Source organism: Anopheles coluzzii, chromosome 2, assembly GCF_943734685.1.
Source record: "Anopheles coluzzii chromosome 2, AcolN3, whole genome shotgun sequence".
Classification (NCBI taxonomy): Eukaryota; Metazoa; Arthropoda; class Insecta; order Diptera; family Culicidae; genus Anopheles; species Anopheles coluzzii.
The window spans coordinates 36,769,442-36,783,986 of NC_064670.1; the positions used below are offsets into that span (position 1 = coordinate 36,769,442).

The window sequence follows — 14,545 nt, forward strand, 5'->3', positions numbered from 1 at the left end:
GTGAACGTATCAATGCTTTCAACTTAAATGTTTCTTAACATTTAAACTTACGTTGCCTTTCATAGCCATACATTAATCAATAACGAATTTAAACTACGTACAACATACCATGATGACAGAAATTAAAGCAGCTCCGTATCAATTAGCCTGTGCAAAAGACCTACACATCACCTGAAGTCTGCTCAATAATTGCACCGATTTGTCCCGCACGTACGCACGTCTGCGACGGTCTGCAAATCTCTTCATCACAGAATGATTAATCGATCGCACGACAACCAAACTCTTGTGAGTTTCCCTCCGCCTATTTGCTGATTTTGCACTCGGAGCGATTCGTCGCACGTAACGTATGGTCACACAATGTTTCGTTTATTTATTGTACACGATGTATTTGCTTGCCTTTTGGTACAGTGAAAAATGATCACTTCACTTGCCACAGTAGGTTCCGAGTTCAACAACGGAATGATGAAAAATATTTACACTAGGCCGGTAGGAACACATAACATTTCCACGCCCAACACCTAACTGCTGTATCATATCGAAAGCAGAGACCAGCTCCGGGGAAAAATCAAGGAGAAAACTATATCGGATAGGTGGCGTACCGGTATAGTAAAGCACTCGGTGTGCCACCCGCTGACAGTTATTGATTACGGGATATTCATTTCACACGCCATTCGCGAACGCGGTGCGCTACGCGAAACACACGACGCACATTCGAAGTGCGATACGCATACTGTACGCAATAAGACTGTACGCATACGGTACCGTAGAACGTATACGGGAGTCGTAAAAATGCCCCCGTCTGGACTGGCATTTATGTGGCAGGTGCGTTGATGCGTGATTTCGGTGACAGCATAAATTATCTGTCAGTACCCGGTGGAGCTTTTGTCCACAAGGGGTTCTGTGCGTGCGCGGGGTAAAGTGTCCGGGATATGTTTATTATGTGTAAGGCTACTTGTGAGACGAATGGAGGTTTTTATAGTAAGAAGACGCTTGTCGGACTATTTTAATTCTCTATCGCAGCCGACATTAATGTTAGAGTGGCGCTACATATCAATTCAATGGGGTGGCGTGAAGGAAACGTTTCATTGCTTATGAAGTAAAACAGTTGCTATCCTTCATATATATCTGCTTGGTGACAGTCTCAATTTGCATGTATCACGCCATGTCTTTTTAACATTGATTCTGACATTGATATGTATGCAATAAGTAAAAAAGATTCCACAGCCCTTGAACACCATGTAAATTCAAAATCGGATCCATCGGTAGGCCTGAGAGGTGAATACAAACATAGTCTATGTGATATAAATCAATCCTTTAACACTAAATATTTCACTGCAAAGCCTAACATATATAATCGTCATTAAAAATAGGAAATAGCAACGACGGCTTGTAGTTTCTCCAATCCTAATCCATGCCTTCCATTACTTCGCTAGATGTGCTCAAAATAACTGTTACGAGGTTGGCTTAAGCACTGTGATTTTTATCTCCCCGCAGCGTACCCAAGACACGCCGTGGAAATGTTTGGCCTCGCTTCCAAACAGCTAATCCTCCACAGTTTTGCTACGATCAACCTGCAGCGTGTGGTGGAAACCACCGTGGACAGTGCAAGATGTACGCGAGCGTGCTAAAATAAACCATCGTCTCGGCACTGGCTTCAATCGGCAACCGTGGCAACCAAGCACCGACTCCAACGTGTATGGATGTGTTTGCATAAAAAGGGCATCAGATATCCATCTGTCAGAAGGGGCACCGGCTACAAACAGGTGCCAAATGGGCTAAGATCGATCCGGTAAACCGGTCGGGTCAGCAAGCAAATGCAATCCGTGCGCGTGCACACACATTCCTTGCGCTTTGCGTGTGATGCAAGACCAATCACCAATCTCCGCGCAAGCCACTCTTGCCACTGCACCGTAAGGGTTTCTTCCTGCACACGTTGAGCGGATCGGATGGTTCGGGTTCGGTCGGCGCACCAGTCCCGGATTTTGCCAAGCGGCTGCGGTTATCTTCATTGCAGCACCGAGATGCAAAGTGTCGTTATCGACACTGACAGCAACAGGTTGCAATGCGGTTGCCAGTGGGTGAAACCGGACCGGCAGACAGTTGTATCGGAAGACTTTTCAACGACACCGGCAATCTGGTGGTCTGGTTTGTAGCGCACTTATATCGGATTAATGCATTTTGTAATCACTTGCGGTACCTCAATGCATTGACCAAATGGGACATTGGCTTCACGCCGATCGTTTCGTGCAGACATTTGGTGCGCAATCATAAAATTAATCAAATTGATTCTGAAATACACAAACTACGCGAAATTAGCTCCAAACACAACCACTGCCAGGGCTGGCAAGGTCCATTAAAATCCACACTGTTGTGCTGCTTTGGAGTGTCATAAGTTCCCTTTCTTTACTACGGATGTATTCTCACCGCTAGCTGGTGCGCTGGGACGTTAATCGACTTCCTCCTACATTGTCGTTTCCTTTCTTGCTTAGTGGAACGGTGCCGAATCGAAGCCGAACATAAACAGACCTCGCGTGGTTTTTGAACGATATTTTCAATCCCCCATGCACACGCTAATCGACTTCGCCCCCGTCGGCTGGTCGGCGGCCAGCAGTCTGCCAAAAGGTGGTCGTTTTTGTTGGTTTGATTATTGGTTTTAAAGCAATTCACATTTTTTGCGCATGCAGCTTTCCCAAACAAAAACGAACCGCTCAGTCAGTTCCATTAGTGAGCGTCGGGCAGGAGAGACGCTGTGTGTTTATTTCCAACAGTCTACACATTTTCCAATCTACTGCGAGCATGAGTCAAAGGGAGCGCAAATCTGCTTTTCTTCTCCATTGTATAAATTTAGAACGGAAACCAAGGTTGCCTCGACGCAATTCGATGCCTCTAGGGCGTAATGTTGGTGGTGTAGGAAATTGGAAAAACAAAACGCATCAGGTACATTCTTAGACATCAAGCGCACCGTGTTTCAAGCGGCTCCACTTGCCACCCGGTGGATTACACTTTAGCAAAAACAAATCGAAAAAATATATTAATATCCTCATTTCTAATAAGGATAGCATTACACACGCTTCGCTGTGCTGCACGGGACGAAAAACAATACTCAACCCACTTCAAACAACATTGTCAACAACAATAACAGGTAGCGGGTATTGGGTAGCACAGGAACTCCACCTGGGCAGCACGGCGACACGTGGCATGCTACTTTCTACTTGTGGGGGGGGGAGGGAACCACGCGAACAGCCCGACGCGCCTTTAGGAACCGGCATTAAGTCATTCATTAAGTCATAAAGTGCGGCGGTGGTGGTGGAAGCATTAGAGGAAAAAGGCATCACAAACCACAACTAGCTATACACACGGTATGGTTGGCTGGCTTAAGTGTCACTAGAGGTGTCGTTTCACAGGGCACAGCGAAATAATGAAATCCCCATCCCCACCCTATCCCCTTTTCCTCTGCAGGCAGAAGCGGAGATTAAGGTGAGCGATAAAATTTATGACACGCCGAGGGTGAGCGGCAATGTGAGAAAATAATATGGAATTAGCCGATAAAGCATATTAGCCCCCGCCCTATACCACCTGCTCCAGCGTACGGACGGTAATCGCTGAAAAACTGACCACCACAGTCGTGACCTTACCCAACAAACAACATCACGCAGCCATTTTGGTTGCGTTGGCAGTTTGGATTAGAGGAATGTTTCTAAGCCCCCTGTGTGTGCTGATGGGAGCTCGTTTAGCATAACGAGCACACATCACCGATTCTCACCACCCTATTGCGGGACACGCGGCCCGCGCGAAGATGTCACATCAAAACCTAGCGGACCTTAGGAACCTTCCTGAAACACAATGAATTCCCTTGCCACCGTCCCAGGAGACCAACGTCCAAAGCCCTGCCCTAACCTATCTCGATTGCCACGAGAGTATTAGCGGCGAGTGGCATAAAATCACTGTAAGTGCCAATAAATATTCATAAACTAATTACGAAATGAGAGGCTTCACGCCGGCCGCAACCAATCGGCGCTTTTCCGCGTTGCTACACTTGGCGCAAGCAGCGGGTGCTGATGGACAAGTTGGTAGTACCAGGGAATTTCGCAGGTTTTGCGTCTCGTGTTCTGCCTAAAGGGAGGACGAACACAGATGGGGCTTTTTGGGGCAGCAGAAGGATGGATCTGTTCTGCTGCCATCGATACATTCCGCCGAGGGTATTTGCATTTCCGACTGTCTCGCACGGTCTCCTGAAGCCGGTATGAGCGTGTATGCGCTAGCGCAAGGATTCGTGCGGTAGAATAAGTTTGTCTCCATCACTGGTCCCACATCGGTTGCATGGAAAACTATGTAAAACCCATCGGGCAAGGAATGTGTGCGACCAGCAAGCGTACAAGAGAGAGAGAGAACCCGAGTTGTACAAACTTTAACACCTTGGCGCACACGTTCGACACCAATGCCGCTACTACTGTTTCCCCCATTTGCTCGAGCCAACCACCACCAGTCTCTCTTCATTGCCCACAACAAATATATTATTTATTCTATCTCGCATACCTCCTTCCCCGATACTCACCACTACCGCACGAGATTTCACTAATCCCGGGTACGAAACATTAAAGTTTATGCATGTCAAATTAGCTGCCCACCGAAACCGTCGGGGGCGTCGCGAGGAGAGAGGTTTGCGGTTTTCCACCCAAATGGGCAATAAAGTACGTTAAAGTATTCCGGTTCTAGCAATCCCCTCCGAGCCTCGTCCCACACGGTGGAGCTGCGGGGTTTTACGACCAGTACCAGCTGCCCCGTGATTAATATGGTAAGAATTTTTAACCTTTAGCGTGTCACCTACCTACCTGTTTGGGCTGCCTAATGGTTTGCTTAATGAAAGCTTAGAATTCAATCAACATCAAGCCGGCGTATTGTTCAATTTTACTTCATTTCGAAGCAGTCTTGCTTGGGATAAATAAAGAGAGCTATTCTGTTACTCACCAAAAATGCAAACTGGCTTTGGAGGGGGGTGAATATGCTCTCCCCCCACCCCTCAACAGACTTATCACCTTTCCCATGTGTTTACTTTGCCATTATTTAAGCATCCGTCCATTGCGCTACAGAATAGATGAGCTTTGCTACGAGAGTACCATCGCGAAGAGGTGACTAAATATCAACAACCAGCTATTTATTTGCCCATCGCACTGGCGAACTGACGTCAGACCGTCGTCGTTCGATCGTTCGCCTAGGCGCGTCTGACGAGAGAACCATTTACCGAAAACGTGAGACTGTAAAAATGAGCGTTTTACATCCAGCACGTGGCTATTTTCGCGTTCTGAATGGGATTTACTAAGTATTACAAGTCATTTGGCGATAAACACTTTATAGCTCCGTTCTTACACCCATTGTCCATGCGTCACTGTCCAGAAAATACATTGCCTTACATCATTTTTATGTTCCGTTGCATTTGTTATGACAACCAAAATCGAATGTAATCAAACCCATTTGGATGATACTTTAAACTGATTTAGCTAAATTTATTTTTAGTTCAAATTGCCAGTTGTAGAAAACTCCTGATCATTCAAAGTTCACACATGACAAAGTTCCTAAAAAGTATTATTAGAAAAAAATGGTACAAGCCAAATGCCAGGCTTACTCGTGGAAAATGAATGTGATTGTAAATAGAAAATATTGCTGCCGAAGAGAAATACGCCCCCCTTAGAAAGGATTGAATATGATTTTCACACCGCCAAGAATCTTGTAAAACCCCGTACGCGTTCTATGTAAAACGTGCGACACCCGGTACAGCTTCCCTTTCGAGATTGTGTTTCAAAACTTGCATACTTGTTCGTTTGCGGCAACGCACCTCTTGTGATTCATTCCACTGCCGGTGCCGTATCGGAAAACATGTGTACGTTTGCCTTGGCAGCGCAAAACAACCAACCCAATGGCGGCGGCAGCAAAATGGGGCACCACAGCAGACAAACCCGCCTGCAATCACGTGCCCCGTTGGCGGACGAGATTTGCAGCAGTAAGCAAAACGGCATCTTCCCTGGTCCGGGGCTCGGGTGCAGTCGGGCAAGTACCCATCCGAGACGCGAAACGCATTCCGCGCAGTACACCAATGCAAACACAGACACACACACACATACACAAATAGTGTCGAGTGAGTGCCACAGCAACACATGCCCGCACGTCTCCCAACCTCCAAGGACGCGACCACATTCTGCTCGATGTGCGAACTATGGGCGAAACTCGGAAGGAAATTGACGGTTGGTCCAAATTTATGGCCACTTAACACGCGGTGCGTGGAGAGGATGGACTGGGAGGATTTTATTCGCACTTTTCATAAAGCTCGCGAGTAACTCGAATGTGCGTTCGCTATGCGATAGAGGGTGCGAAACCGAGGGTAGAATCTAGCGAACGATCAACGATGGTGGAGGCCGCACAACGATCCGTGATCTTTCTCCGAAGTCAGCTCGCTTTTAGCGGCAGTTCGTAATGGTGCCGTGCTAATTGGTTTGTGTAAGCACGGCTGAATCGAATCTTTGCCGTGAAACATCTCTTTTTTCTACACCATCAATTGATCAATGAACTGACATCGATCGATTGATCACAGGGAAACCGTGCAGTTGGTTGTTTTAGCGCGGAAATTTCCCTAGAACCAAGTTAGCCCAATACGGCGTAATATGTTTACTGCTTCTTGTTTCGCATGTATTATATTGGTGTGTGTGTGTGTGTGCCGTGCACACTCTATTCTAGAACCATTCCTCTGACCTTCGCCGTCGAACGATGCTGCGACGACGATGGCGATAATGAGGATGCCACTAGAGAGTGGGATGCGTGAGCGTTTGATGAGTCACAGCGGGCTACAGTATGAACGCACCACACCACGGTGTAACGCTCGGTGAGGTCGTTTATGGTAAAACCTACATCCCGATCATGATGGTATGAGGCAGATGATGGTGTGCAAAAATAAACTAGCATCAAGCAGCATGAGCTGGAAAACTTACCAGCCAGAAGACACTAGAAGCGCGTGACTAGCGCAAGAAGTGTGGAAACTGTCAACTCGCGACAGTACCGGGTGGATGAGGCCGTGTTTGGTGCAAGGGACAGAAATGCCATTTTGGCATGATGCACCTGTCGGACGGTTTTACACGCACACACTTATACGCAACAATAAACACGCCGGGCTGCATCGTTCTATGTCCTCCGTTAAAGCAGTGCCAGATGAAATGCAGAGAGGAGATCGTAGCAATCTTTGGCAAATCATTACCACTTAAAATTGAAATCTGAGTTGACGATTCAATATTTCAAATTATCAACCACATTTCCATAATGAAAAGTGAAAAGAACTAATATCCATGTGAACATTTTCAAGCATACAAAAGAGACTAAAGCATTAGGTCCTAAAAATAACATCACAATATAACTCGATGACAAAAAAGGAAACAACGAACTAATACTGGCCACCCGAGGCTAGTAAGCGCTCAATACAAACGGAATGAACTTCTTCCGACACAGGCGGACTCCACTTTTTCACGTGTCACCGCTATCTTGAGATGGTGATAAAGTGTTGCAGCCAAGAAAAACGTGCTCGCAAACGCCAGCACTTCCTTGAAGAGATGTCTTACTGCAGTCGTTTTTCCGAAATTTAAACCCAGTTGTGTTCCCTTTTGCTCGACCATACCTCATGTTCGTCTGTTTTATTTTTCATCTCTTGCTTCTTCCCTCCATTTATATCGGTTTTTCGCGTTCATGTGCCTGTGTTTGAGTCTGCAAAGACTGCACCACGGATAGTTCATTTTTCACCGTCTGCCACGAGAGCATATTACGACCACAAAAAAGGGGGGAACCACCGTTTACCCTCGGGAATTGGCTGTGCATTTTCCTGCCTGGAGCAACGGGCTGACTATCCGGTCTGTCTGGGCAGAAACAGAACTGGCCATGATCGTGCGGCACTACAACCGGGGTGCGATGTAAAGCGCCGCCATGTGCGAAACTAGGGCTAGGACAGAGCTGGCAAAATAATGTATCATACCAATCGCACCGAAACTGGTGAGTCATGGTTGATTCTTCAGTGCTCAACGCTACCGGATGCCACAGCACCGTGAGTTGAGAAACACGTGTCATTTTCTGATAGGTGATAGTGAACATGTTTAACGCTTTGCTTCGCACGCACACTTTACTTCACACACACAAACACACACATTTATCGTTACAGTCTCGCATGGAGCCAATTGGAATGCAAAGTATCGCCAATTTTTCGACACTCCATTTCCGACCATCGATCAGGGGGGCAGCTTGTGTCGCACAACTGCTGTTACTTTATCTAATCTTTTGTTGCATTTCGGCGCGTCACAATCTTCCCTCCCCCGTGTACATTTGCACACAGCAGCACATAAATAATGCACAACAGAGAGGAAGCAGCTGCAGTTTTGTCCGCTTTGGGAGGATTTTTTGTTTGTCGCTGTTGAGTTTGCTGCTCCCGGCAGTTGCCAGTTCATTCCCGATGAATGTAAAAAACAAAAGAATATAACCCAACCAAGCTCCAGTATGCTGCAGTGATGAGCCCCATCGGATCGAGTCGAACCTATCCAAAAAATCATCCACCACAAGTACTTACCATTGCCGCGGGCAATGCGAGATAAACGGGACCAGGAAAGCGAACCACGGTTTAGGTACTGTAACCATCATCGCAAGCAGGGAAGAAAACAACCAGCTAAAACATGAAGCTACACTCGATTGCAAGTACAAAACGAACGCATGGCTGCATTTACTGCAAGCGACCGCGGCAAGCCCCCTCTAACCCGCGCCGAAAACCGATCCGATCTCGCAGCGATCGTGTGCAACACGCGTGTGTTCTTATTTTCTCCCGCGTGTCTGTACATTTTTCTTTTTTTTGCATATTCGTGAGGCACTTCTTCTTGCCAAGATGCTGGTCCCGCAGGGATGAGATGATGACAGCGGACGAGGAGCAAAAAAGGGGGCATCGATGCCGGTTTTTCCTTCCCGATCATGGCCCAACGGACCCCCTCGCCGTCCTGCGCAAAACCACACGCACCTCCATATCTTTACCTTTCGGCGCTGTCTGGAGATAATTTATTGCATCCACCGACGCATGCCACGAGATTCTTCATGCGTGCAAGGACGTTGATGGCAAAAGTAAGGCGGCTGTCAAAAAAAAACGCCATTGAAAACCGCCTGGAAAGGGAAGGAACTGAAGGAAGAAGGAACGCCAAATTGCCAAAGGTTTTCTGGCGCGGTTGATGCAACCTTCGTTTGGCAGGGCTGGGGGTGGTGTACCAGCAGCAGCAGCAGCAACAACAACAGTAACAAAAATGCACTACAATCTATCAAGTACTCGGCACTGGCTGCAACAGCATCGCGTGTCCTCATTGCTCCGGATGGCCCCAAAAGTACCTCTGAGAGAGGAGGGCGAAGAAACAAGCTCCGGCCAAGAACTCGTTTAATGAGCTGAGGATGCTTTCATACTTCTTCCAATCGACCCGCCCGGCTGCCCGATCGATCCATGGCGGGTGAAAACTCCAACAGGGAAACCGGTTCTTGCCAGTATCGGTGGCGACGGCGCAGCAGAATAATAATATCGAGAACCTTACACTCCCTCTCTCCCGAGGCCGCCGTCATTATCGTGCACCACGCTTCCTAATTCCCCTCCGAAACATTCTTTCGAAATCGAAACCAACCCCCGAAAAATGTTGCCAGCCCCTGTGAAAAACACGTTCCACGGGGCGCAATTGTGGCCCGCGTACGTACAGCTAAATGCTGCCTCGGATCGATGCTGGCCGAAGCCGGAGCAGCAGCTGGCGCCATCACATGTGCGCATCATGTTTGCCGAATATCTCTTTTGAAACCTGCCGTAGCCCGTCCTGTCTGCGGTTGTCCGATACCAGCATTACACGGACGGTGAGAGAAGGGAGAGACCGGATTCGAAAATTCAATGCCAAAAAGCAAACAAAACCCCAGCCCTACGTACGATCCCAGACGGTGGGCTGATTAAAGCGATTCCTCGACCGTTTATTCCATTTATGGACGGAAATTCGGGGCACTGCAAAAAGGCCGAAAGCGATACACTGATGCACAGTCACCGGTCGGTCGGCGTGTACCGAATGCGAGCCCCGGTCCGGATGGCCCAAAGGGAATCATCGGAACGCACTCAACATTTCCACCGCACCGCTAACCGCTAACGGTGGGAAGGCGAAAGCAACCTTCACTTACGCTTATCAACGCCCGATATCATCCGGAGGACATCTCGCATTCGGTACAGTGAAGCCATCGGCACACCCGGGCCAAGCAATGTAACGGAATAAGGAAAAAGGCCCCGCACCGGACACGTTCGCGAAACTCACACATGAAGATAGCGCACGGCAGATTCGGCACCCGCCGGGAAATTGCCGGTGAAAAAAAAACGAAGCATAACCGAAAAACAACAGCAACAAGCTTTTATCACATGCAAACGCGCGCGTACGCATACAACGCACAGCGCCAGCAGAGGGAAAATCTTGCACGATGTGCTCGGGTCGGTTTGTGGCGCGACTGTCGCCAGAAGGCCTTACGTTCCTGTGCGTGATCTGGCGAATTTTTGGTTGTTTCGGTTGCCTGCGCTCCTGATGATCATGATAATGTAATAATAAAATAATAACAATAATGATGCCGTTGGGCGGGGACGTATCGTCGGCGGCAAATGAGGAGCGGACCGTGGAGGAAGCATTGCTTTCGCGTGTAACTTGTGACTCAGTTTGCTCATACACTTATTGCTGTGTTCAAGTCGCGACAACAAGCATGATGATATTATGCATTGTATCTTCCTTAATGAAGCACTAACCTGCAGTAGGAAATTTATGTTTGCACATTTTCTTAATTGAATGTTAAACTCTTAATCGATGACATAACATATGTGCCCGCACGTAGAGTGCATACATAAACACAAATAAATCGTTCGCTTTCGCTAATAAATTCCACAATTTATCACCGCCTCCTCTCTACCTCCGCTGGCTATGTGATCGCGATCCATGCGTCACACACATCTTGGAGACACGATCGAACAACTTCTCAGCCGTGGCGCACCGGATCAAAAGCGCATGCGAAATCCAAATTCGGCCAAAACCGGCCGGCCATACGACGACCGCCGATGAGCGCCGTACAGCGGCATTATTAATTCTCGGAACGAAATTCGAACAGGGCCAAATTGGAGAGAGAAGAAACAAAAACTTACATCAAATGCTGCAAGTTTCGGCACTTCATCACAGGCAGAAAATAAGAAATAAATAAATAAGTCACGCCATCACAGAGTGAAATGATGCAGGGAGAGGGGGGGGGGGGGAGGAGAGCGAGGGGGTTAAGAAACACACGCACACAAAAGCTCCCATCCATATTTGCATATTTCATCGGCTGCCAAGTGTGCAAAGAGCAAGAAATGAGCGTCTCAAACGAAAAAGAAGTAGAAAAAACACACTTTGCAGAAAACATACGCAAAAAAATGCCAACCGGCAATACAATCGGCAAAATCAAGCCCGTAAAACAAGGAATGCTACAAATGTATGCAAATAGTCTAACAAAACGCACAATAAAATATTGCAAATGTTGCAAAGCAATGCGACAAAATTGTTGAACACAATAAAAGGCGGAAAAAACAAGCAAAAGGTACACACAACCACACAGCTCGCCTGAAATAAATGCAATATTAAATTTTGGGGGAAAAAAACATAAAGCTTACGATGCGGAAATGGTTCTTTAGGCCAACCTTACGACCAATTACCGCCTACCTAAGCCCTTAAGGCTCGCCCGGGCGGGAGGAGGCCCGGAAGGCTCTCAAGTGGTAAGCACATGTTTTAAGGTTCACCTTGATTAGCAGCAGCCCACGGCGATCGGTGACCGTGCTGTGAAAATGTGCTGAAAACGCATGGTTTTACTACTTTTTTTGTATGTGTGTGTGTGTGTTTGTGTGGGTAAAGTTGCTGTTGCTGCTGCTTTCATCTTTTTTTTTGTGTTTCGATGATTTAAAACACCTTTCCATCTGTTACTATCGTTTTTTGTTGTGTTTTGTTTTCTCGATTTTGTTTTTATCATATTTTTCCTCACTTTTGTGCGATTTGTTCAAATTTGTTCCTGGTTTCATATTTACGCTAGAGGCATGGTGTTTTTTTTTTCTTATATCCCGCAGGGCTGGGTTGGGTAAGATAACCGATTAATTTGATCATTTATTTGCTTGCAGCACACCTTTTTGGCAGCTGATGGTACAAAACGCGTGCAGGTTTTTTTTTTGACCAAAATTAAATTAAATTAAAAGTATGCAGAATTTTGATACTCCATTACATTTGCGTGTAGTATTTGTTCACAGTGCTTGTTTTAAGAGCTTGAACATTTTTTTCTCTGTGCTTTTTTACATAAAAAAATAATATCACCACAAATGTATCCTATTTCCCTGTTACGATGCAGCAGTTAACGTGGTGTATGATGGTTGACGAATAATAAAACAACAAATTACAAAGAATTTGCCACAACGACAATATTTCTTTTCCTTTTTTTAACAACTATTGACTACAGTTCTATGCGAGATGAACATCAAATCGATACTAGTTTCGAGCTCGCCTCTTTGTAACATTTAAATAAAATTGCAGGCAAATGCCGTAAACGGATAAGCGAAATTGGTCATCTCCTCTTTGTGGGGCGGTCTAAATCACATCACAATCACGAGCGAATGAAAATCAAATCATTCATTCGATAGAACAAACACTGCTCTACTTCTACCTCTGCTGACGGTTGAACATTTCGCATTTCACTAAAAATCAATGTATCAAACTCAACTGGAGTACATCGAGTGGATTCCGTACCATGAACGGAATCAGTATTGCAAAACAAACAAAAAAATGTTTTAAAACCACCTATACAGTGGCAGCATGAGAACGCTTATCGCATTTAGAAAGACCAACGAGACAAAGACAACTATTTGCGTGCAAAAGTACACACCATAAAGCAAATGTCCACTTTTCCCAAACCGTACAATATCTTCTCCCTTAATGGAATGTCAATGCAACACGCCCGTTCCCGTAGTAGTAGCAGTACCTTTGATACGATAGCCTACCGATTGGTTAGCTTACAAAAACAAAAGAAAAACTTTGCTATACAAAAAAGACAAAACCAAAAAGCTAGACCTTCAGAGGCCACTGATTTCACGGGAAAATAACCTCGAGCTTTGGGCCCTCGCTAAGTCGAATTGAGCTCAGCGCCCGCATTCTCTAGCCCAAATGGAATGGAGATCTCACGTTGGCCTTAGTTTTTTTGGCCCTCTGATTGTGGATTTCATTTTTGACGACAGCGCAAACGGGGCACAACAAGATTGAAAAGATGAATGAACACGAGCTGTTTTTTGCTTCTTTTGTTGAGCTGAATCTTGTTTCTATCTTTCATTTGGTGGCTTCGTTGGCATGCTGTCTTCCCGGCCCACAGACAGGGGTGGTGTTCAAGCAAGACGAGTGAAGTAAGACGACCCTGAGCGGGACCCCGAAAGGAGTTAGAATGTGTCCCACTGTTTCGTTTTGACTTTTACGCTAAATGCTTCCTGCGTCAAAACATTCCTTAACCACGTGGTAGATGTTGATCGATCAAAACCGCATGTTTGTAGCTTACAGTTTCAAACAGAAACGGGTGAATTGTATAATATTTTCTTAACATACACACACCCTTTTCGTATCAGTTTGGTACAATTAAACCAATTTTTGTCAGTCGTTTTCTCTGTAAAATTTGGCAACAATTTGTAGCAAAATATGTCAGCTGCATCTACATTGCGCAACAAACAAAGAAGCTTCCTTTGTCTCTATTGTGTCCCGTATTTTACCCAAAAGTCGTTCTATTTGATTGAAATTTAGTCTCCAGCAGATGCGTAAACTACTCCACCGAAAGTTCAACCATCCGGCATAGGCGACCATGCTTAGTGTTGCGAACCTTTCCATCTGCTTTGTCCGGCTCTTCTCTTCCTCCCAAGCACGGAGGTCCAGAACGAACCGTCAAACCGTTTTATTCGTTGCAATTTCAAGCGTGCGGCAAAGCGGCAACAACCGCTGTGCGGTGAAAAGTAATTAGGCCAAAAAACGCAGAACGCCGGTTTGGACCACAACACCAAGGCACGACGAAGGGAGAAGAAATTCAATTCAACATTGCGTCCTCTACCGTTCGAGGATGGCCCACTGCCCACCCGGATCCCACAGTCGCAGTGAATCCATGTTGCAGTGGAAGCGAAATTGGATTTTAACAGGTTTCGCCATTCCCTGTGGCGATCTGGCCAGCTAAGGCAGGCCGGCACCACGGACGCCCAATAAAAACGCAATGTTTTGCCAGCAGTGATTTGGTGTTCGGTAGCTTTTGTGCATTGAGAGCGCTTTAATTAAAAGTAATGTTTAGAATACATATTGAATTGTTGAATGATTTTTCATTAGTCTGTTGTGCTGGATGAATATACGGATACGGAAACAAATTTAGATGTTTTCCACGCACTTCGTAATGCTGCAGACCTGCATGTTCCTGCATATGAACTTGTTATGGGCATTTCGATGCTTTC

General features: G+C 46.3%; 2 protein-coding genes across 5 annotated transcripts in view; one reads left to right on the top strand and one right to left on the bottom strand.

Moving 5' to 3' along the window:
• The window catches only part of LOC120948717 (extracellular sulfatase SULF-1 homolog), a 45,437-nt gene that overhangs the window by 29,993 nt on the left and 899 nt on the right, over positions 1-14,545 (bottom strand). The gene's annotated exons all lie outside the window — the stretch shown is intronic.
• LOC120952095 (larval cuticle protein A2B-like) overlaps positions 1-14,545 on the top strand; it is a 68,707-nt gene that overhangs the window by 4,839 nt on the left and 49,323 nt on the right. The window lies entirely within an intron of this gene.